The sequence below is a fragment of the Coregonus clupeaformis genome, unplaced genomic scaffold (genome assembly GCF_020615455.1).
Source record: "Coregonus clupeaformis isolate EN_2021a unplaced genomic scaffold, ASM2061545v1 scaf0031, whole genome shotgun sequence".
Classification (NCBI taxonomy): Eukaryota; Metazoa; Chordata; class Actinopteri; order Salmoniformes; family Salmonidae; genus Coregonus; species Coregonus clupeaformis.
The window spans coordinates 458911-466885 of record NW_025533486.1 but is presented as its reverse complement, the minus strand read 5'-3'; the positions used below and the strand labels follow the sequence as shown (position 1 = coordinate 466885).

Genomic DNA, 7975 nt, shown 5'->3' with positions numbered 1-7975 from the left:
TAGTATAAAACGGTAGACTACAGTAGCCTACATAGGCATACAAATTAATAGGCTACTTGATGGTCAACAGATCTATCATTCTCCACATTTAATGTCAGTTTCATTGTGGAGTTTTTCTCATAACAGAAGCACATGAGGAAGTTCCATAACTTTCATTTCAAATTTCCACTCGAGACCCAACAACTGAGCATGTGTAAAAACCTTCGCATGATATGGTTTTCCATAAGCAAAGTCGACATACCTCCGACAGAATGTATCTAACGTGCTCTAGAGCGCCTAAAGTAGTTTTCCTGTGATTTGTCACCTTATTTCTTGATGCGCATCAGTTCTACAGCGTTAATATGTTTTATGGAAAAAGGGTTGTAAAATAGGTGTCTCCTTAATGACAATCTAAATAACATGTAGGCCTACTGATTAGTTTCCACTTTGAAAACTGCTGTCTGTCAGCAACTCAGCTCAAGTGGCAGTTCTACTAACTAGTAATATCGCATTCCAGGTATTCACTCACATACTCTGTCCTTTAAAACAGATTATTGTTCAGAAATACTTAGAAATACTCACTTTATTTTTTGTTCTCTCCATATAGTGTTTTCTGCTCTGTCGTCTCAAAATGGATCCTGTACAAAAGAACACATTTACTTTCTGTTTCACTCAGCAGTCTCCACACCCTGATAATAAAGTGTTTTATTGGTATCTTCCACTAGATGGCAGTAAACACCTGCTGTAACTAGACTTTCCAACAGTAAGTGTTCTGTTTCTTGGTCCTGGTGACTCCTGGGAAGTGTCCCAGAGGAGGAGTGCTGACCCAGGATCAGGTCCCCCTGTCCATGTAATCTGATTCATTATGATTGTTTTGTCTCATGTCTCTTTATATTAATATAGCCTGGGGACCATGTAGCTGTATTGAAATCACCTTGTTTTATAACCTTCTTTGTTGCTCAGTGGTACTTCAATTGGCCGGACCATGCCCAATTCTTTCACACAGTAATGCTCCAGCATCCACTCAGAGCTTATGCATCTAATGCATTCCTCAAATACTGCAGAGTTGTTAAGCAAGTCCCTGAGATCGTCATGTTCAACCACGTTTATTTGCTTATTTGTAAGATGAAACCTGAGGGGATCACTGTAGTGTGTCATAAATGAATCAAAAATGGTTCTGAGGTCCTCAACAATGCTATTCTGTACCGTAGCTGGGATGCTGATTCCTGATTTTCAAAATTAAAAGACAGATATTGATTTTGAGACCTTCAATTAGCTGCTCAGTGTTGATCTCTGTGGCTTGAACATATTCAGCCTCTGGCAGACTCTCTACATCACTCATGTCATCTTCAATGGGATCAGTCCCCGTCTCAAATTCATCATGAGGGCAAATTTTCATCTAAGTTGGCGCTTAAAAGCTCTGTGGTTTTGGTAGATGTGTGACCGATAGGCGCTGAAACATCTATTTGTTTTCCCACACCCATTAAGTCCACAGGTAATTAGACAATGTGGTTCATGCTGGTGATAGAGGCCAATATGTGTGAGTCGTCTGGACACAGAGAAAGAATGCTCGTTGCAAAGTGGACAATTGAAGAGAGTTGGCATTCTTCAGAAAGATTGTGAACCTTGGAATGATGGGATGGAATCATGGAGATCATTGGTACTCAGCCACTTGCAGACATCATCAAGGGACCAGTCTTCCACAGCCACACTCAAATTAAAGTTGACACATGAAGCAAAAGTGAAAAATAAATGTGTCTTTCCAGACAACCACCTTTCCTCCTCATTTGTATTTATGGTTGTTCCATAAAGAAGCAGAGCTTGTCAGGAAAGGTGAAGATGTCTGTCTCTTATTTATCTGACGCCATATTTCTTAGTATGGGACATTATGGGATTCTGCAGCCCCACATTTAAGTGTTGACTCAGATAATATGATGCTCCAAATGGGGCATTAAGTTCTTCTTCCATGTCAACCCAAATTGGCCTATTAGAGTTCTCAATAAAGAGAGTCTATTTGGGCAGTTATAAAGGCTTCTTGCTATAATTACATGTTAGGGAGCTTTAATCCTCCCTTCTAAGTCTTTACCTGTAATCTAGCTTGGTTCATCCTCACCCTTTTAATAGTCCAAATGAATCATTTTGTCTATGGTGTTAAAGGTGTAGGCAGGTATGGACAGTGGAAACATGCTGATGATGTAATTCAGTTTAGGAGCTTTAACCATCTTCATAACATGTGGCCTACCCCACAATGAGATTTGTAGCTTGTCCCAGTTCTTCATCTGGAGTTGAATTTTGTTCAAACACTGTATTGATTGATTGATTGATTGATTGACTGCAAATACATTCATTCACCATTCAGTTAGTATTGGAAAAGACAAAGGAATTACACAGAACACACTATAATCACACTGTATTGATTGATTGATTCACTATTCAGTTAGTATTGGATTGACAAAGGAGTAACACAGAACACACTATAATCACACTTCAAATACATCCAAAGACTTTCTAGAGGCTAACCTGTTAGTAGATCCATAGCGAGCTTTAAACATTGTCTTGCTTTGGTCTGAAATACAGAGGACAGAACAATCCGCCCCAATACACCAACCTGAAAGACATCAATTAGACATAAACAACATGAGTATTCAATATCAAATGCATCTAGCTAAACTGATCTGTTTTACGGTATATATTCTTCTTTTTGTCAAGTCGAACATAATCTACATTGGGTCATCTGTGTGTGTGTGTGTGTGTGTGTGTGTTACCTGTTCGTGGTGGTTGATACATTTTTCTATCCGAGCTCACAGCTCCCAAACTCTCCACCACTTAACTGGACAGGGGCAGGATAAGCCAGGTACTAACGGGAGGAGGATGGAAGGAGATGGTGAGAAAGTATATCATGGGTTTAAATGACTACAATTTCTCAATATTGAGTCTAGCTAGCTAAAGTTAGCTAACGTTACAGTAACTTTAACTAGCTAGCTACTGTAGCTAACGTTAGCTAAAAGCGTACCAACATTTATACAACAATTACCAGCTAACATTACAGGCTATGTAGCTTGGCTAGCTGATGAAAAACCAAGAGTACATTACATGATGTATTGTTTTTAAGTTATTTGATAGTAGTTTGATGAATTATTATCTTAGCTAGCGAATAGCTAAGGTATCACTCACCTTTCACGTCAATCCGATGCAAGTCATCTCTTATTGGTCGCGTCTCTCCAACCATCCGCGCGCTTCCCGCTTCCAGTTGTCTTTTGACCAACGGTCTCAATTTCAATTATAAGCTCGAGCGCCCTTTACTCACGAGGGCGCTGCTGGTTCCAAACCGAACCCCTCTTTTGAAAAGGGTTCTTCAAAGAACCCCTGAAGTCTACAACGGTTCAACAACGAGCTGATGGCAGAGTATAGGCTTGAAATTAATCTTAAGGTATATTTTTTACCTTATATTATCCTAAAGGATCCTACAGGAAGCTTTTAAGAGTGTAGTTCACGTTTACTCATTTATCTGCAAAACCATGCCTTCCGAGTTGTAAAGGGGTGGCCAGCCACATAATTAGTCTTAAAAGTCTACCATGACAACAACTATCCCATTGACTATATCCAGTAATAGTTTCTTATTGTTCTAGTTAAGATCTCACAACACAGTTACGCTACTACAATTAAGGCATAAGACATAAGTATATATAATTTGAAAATGCAGACAAAATTGGCTTGAACTTGTCGTGTAATAACAATTTTGAAAAACACTAAAAAGGCTATGTATTCTCCCAAGGTCAATACTTCAAAAAATAATGAATCATAAAATGTTTGTCCTCTGTAGTTGCGTGTCTTTCATTTTTTGCTGAAATCCATACTTTTTCATTAAACGTTAATGAAATTCAACCACCGACTTTTTGCTCCTTTTTTTTGCAACTGTGTCAATTGAATATCCAATGACTTTGACCAAGGGCTCCAAATACTCGTTGTCCAATCAAATCACACAATCTACAGATGGGCTGTCAACCAATCAACATTTTGCAGGTCATTACAGGCGTCAGTAAACACAAAATTGGGTGCATAACTTTATTGACTTGGCACATTTTCTGTCCAGAGACACTGAGAAATAACAACCAGGAAAGATAAATCAAAGAAAGATATGTTTATTTTACATATTACAATAATTGTATAGCCTAGGTTTCATTTACAAACAGACACATTCACTACATTTGTTCCATTATTCACTAAATTACTTATTATTTTCAGTAAACTCTTATTCTATAACATTTATTGTTTTAACATTCACACTGCTAGTTTTACACATTATATTTATATATATATACACACTACCGTCATTTATATAAATATAATATATAATTATCATTATATAACCATATAATATATATATAGCATTTACTATATAGACACACACACACACACACAGACACACACACACACACACACACACACACACACACACACACACACACACACACACACACACACACACACATACATACAGAGAGTATTGAGAGATAGGGAGAGACAGACGGTTGTGAGGACAATATGTCTGAGAATCAATATGTAGGTTGTAGTTTAGAATGAGTTAAAGGCAGAGGAGGATACAATAGGACAAGTGTTTTGTCCCAGACCAGTCATCCTACTGCCAGACCACTGGATCCTGTGTCTCCATCTAAAACCTAATTTCTGTGCCGGCCGTGCTTGGCCACACTAAGAACCAAGACCCAGAAGAAGGGCAAGAAGAGGACATTGGCTGTTACGCCAGCTAAGGTGAAGAAGGTGAGATTTGCTGTTACACCAGCTAAGGAGAAGAAGGTGAGATTGGCTGTTACACCAGCTAAGGAGAAGAAGGTGAGATTCGCTGGAACACCAGCTAAGGTGAAGAAGGTGAGATTGGCTGTTACACCAGCTAAGGAGAAGAAGGTGAGATTGGCTGTTACACCAGCTAAGGAGAAGAAGGTGAGATTGGCTGTTACACCAGCTAAGGAGAAGAAGGTGAGATTGGCTGTTACACCAGCTAAGGAGAAGAAGGTGAGATTCGCTGGAACACCAGCTAAGGTGAAGAAGGTGAGATTGGCTGTTACACCAGCTAAGGAGAAGAAGGTGAGATTGGCTGTTACACCAGCTAAGGAGAAGAAGGTGAGATTGGCTGTTACACCAGCTAAGGTGAAGAAGGTGAGATTGGCTGTTACACCAGCTAAGGAGGAGAAGGTGAGATTGGCTGGAACACCAGCTAAGGTGAAGAAGGTGATATTGGCTGTTACACCAGCGAAGGAGAAGAAGGGTGAGATTGGCTGTTACACCAGCTAAGGTGAAGAAGGTGAGATTGGCTGTTACACCAGCTAAGGAGGAGAAGGTGAGATTGGCTGGAACACCAGCTAAGGTGAAGAAGGTGAGATTGGCTGAAACACCAGCTAAGGTGAAGAAGGTGAGATTGGCTGTTACACCAGCTAAGGTGAAGAAGGTGAGATTGGTTGTTACACCAGCTAAGGAGAAGAAGGTGAGATTGGCTGTTACACCGGCTAATGAGAAGAAGGTGAGATTGGCTGGAACTCCAGCTAAGGTGAAGAAGGTGAGATTGGCTGTTACACCAGCTAAGGAGGAGAAGGTGAGATTGGCTGTTACACCAGCTAAGGTGAAGAAGGTGATATTGGCTGTTACATCGGCTAAGGAGAAGAAGGTGAGATTGGCTGTTACACCAACTAAGGAGGAGAAGGTGAGTTTGGCTGCTACACCAGCTAAGGAGAAGAAGGTCAGATTGTCTGTTACACCAGCTAAGGAGGAGAAGGTGAGATTGGATGTTACACCAGCTAAGGAGAAGAAGGTGAGATTGTCTATTACACCAGCTAAGGTGAAGAAGGTGAGATTGGCTGGAACACCAGCTAAGGAGGAGAAGGTGAGATTGGCTGTTACACCAGCTAAGGAGAAGAAGATGAGATTGGCTGGAAAACCAGCTAAGGTGAAGAAGGTGAGATTGGCTGTTACACCAGCTAAGGTGAAGAAGGTGAGATTGGCTGTTACACCAGCTAAGGTGAAGAAGGTGAGATTGGCTGGAACACCAGCTAAGGTGAAGAAGGTGAGATTGGCTGTTACACCAGCTAAGGAGAAGAAGGTGAGATTGGCTGGAACACCAGCTAAGGTGAAGAAGGTGAGATTGGCTGTTACACCAGCTAAGGAGGAGAAGGTGAGATTGGCTGTTACACCAGCTAAGGAGAAGAAGGTGAGATTGGCTGTTACACAAGCTAAGGAGGAGAAGGTGAGATTGGCTGTTACACAAGCTAAGGAGAAGAAGGTGAGATTGGCTGTTACACCAGCTAAGGAGAAGAAGGTGAGATTGGCTGTTACACCAGCCAGCTAAGGAAAGAAGGTGAGATTGGCTGTTACACCAGCTAAGGTGAAGAAGGTGAGATTGGATGTTACACCAGCTAAGGAGAAGAAGGTGAGATTGGCTGGAACACCAGCTAAGGTGAAGAAGGTGAGATTGGCTTTACACCAGCTAAGGTGAAGAAGGTGAGATTGGCTGTTACACCAGCTAAGGAGAAGAAGGTGAGATTGGCTGTTACACCAGCTAAGGAGGAGAAGGTGAGATTGGCTGTTACACCAGCTAAGGTGAAGAGGGTGAGATTGGCTGTTACACCAGCTAAGGAGAAGAAGGTGAGATTGGCTGTTACACCAGCTAAGGAGAAGAAGGTGAGATTGGCTGTTACACCAGCTAAGGTGAATAAGGTGAGATTGGTTGTTACACCAGCTAAGGTGAAGAAGGTGAGATTGGCTGTTACACCAGCTAAGGTGAAGAAGGTGAGATTGGCTTTTACACTAGCTAAGGAGAAGAAGGTGAGATTGGCTGTTACACCCGGCTAAGGAGAAGAAGGTGAGATTGGCTGGAACACCAGCTAAGGTGAAGAAGGTGAGATTGGCTGTTACACCAGCTAAGGAGGAGAAGGTGAGATTGGCTGTTACACCAGCTAAGGAGAAGAAGGTGAGATTGGCTGTTACACCAGCTAAGGAGGAGAAGGTGAGATTGGCTGTTATACCAGCTAAGGTGAAGAAGGTGAGATTGGCTGTTACACCAGCTAAGGTGAAGAAGGTGGGATTGGCTGTTACACCAGCTAAGGTGAAGAAGGTGAGATTGGCTGGAACACCAGCTAAGGTGAAGAAGGTGAGATTGGCTGTTACACCAGCTAAGGAGAAGAAGATGAGATTGGCTGGAAAACCAGCTAAGGTGAAGAAGGTGAGATTGGCTGTTACACCAGCTAAGGTGAAGAAGGTGAGATTGGCTGTTACACCAGCTAAGGTGAAGAAGGTGAGATTGGCTGGAACACCAGCTAAGGTGAAGAAGGTGAGATTGGCTGTTACACCAGCTAAGGAGAAGAAGGTGAGATTGGCTGGAACACCAGCTAAGGTGAAGAAGTTGAGATTGGCTGTTACACCAGCTAAGGAGGAGAAGGTGAGATTGGCTGTTACACCAGCTAAGGAGAAGAAGGTGAGATTGGCTGTTACACAAGCTAAGGAGGAGAAGGTGAGATTGGCTGTTACACAAGCTAAGGAGAAGAAGGTGAGATTGGCTGTTACACCAGCTAAGGAGAAGAAGGTGAGATTGGCTGTTACACCAGCCAGCTAAGGAGAAGAAGGTGAGATTGGCTGTTACACCAGCTAAGGTGAAGAAGGTGAGATTGGATGTTACACCAGCTAAGGAGAATAAGGTGAGATTGGCTGGAACACCAGCTAAGGTGAAGAAGGTGAGATTGGCTTTACACCAGCTAAGGTGAAGAAGGTGAGATTGGCTGTTACACCAGCTAAGGAGAAGAAGGTGAGATTGGCTGTTACACCAGCTAAGGAGGAGAAGGTGAGATTGGCTGTTACACCAGCTAAGGTGAAGAGGGTGAGATTGGCTGTTACACCAGCTAAGGAGAAGAAGGTGAGATTGGCTGTTACACCAGCTAAGGAGAAGAAGGTGAGATTGGCTGTTACACCAGCTAAGGTGAATAAGGTGAGA

The 7975-nt window shown here is 42.1% G+C and overlaps 1 long non-coding RNA gene across 1 annotated transcript; it reads right to left on the bottom strand.

Moving 5' to 3' along the window:
- Window positions 1-576: 576 nt before the first annotated feature.
- LOC123483112 lies at window positions 577-2787 on the bottom strand. Its single transcript, XR_006658076.1, has 3 exons — window positions 2745-2787; window positions 2500-2587; window positions 577-617 (listed from the first exon to the last, which is right to left on the bottom strand). It is a non-coding gene; the product is annotated as an uncharacterized LOC123483112 (long non-coding RNA).
- Window positions 2788-7975: the final 5188 nt, after the last annotated feature.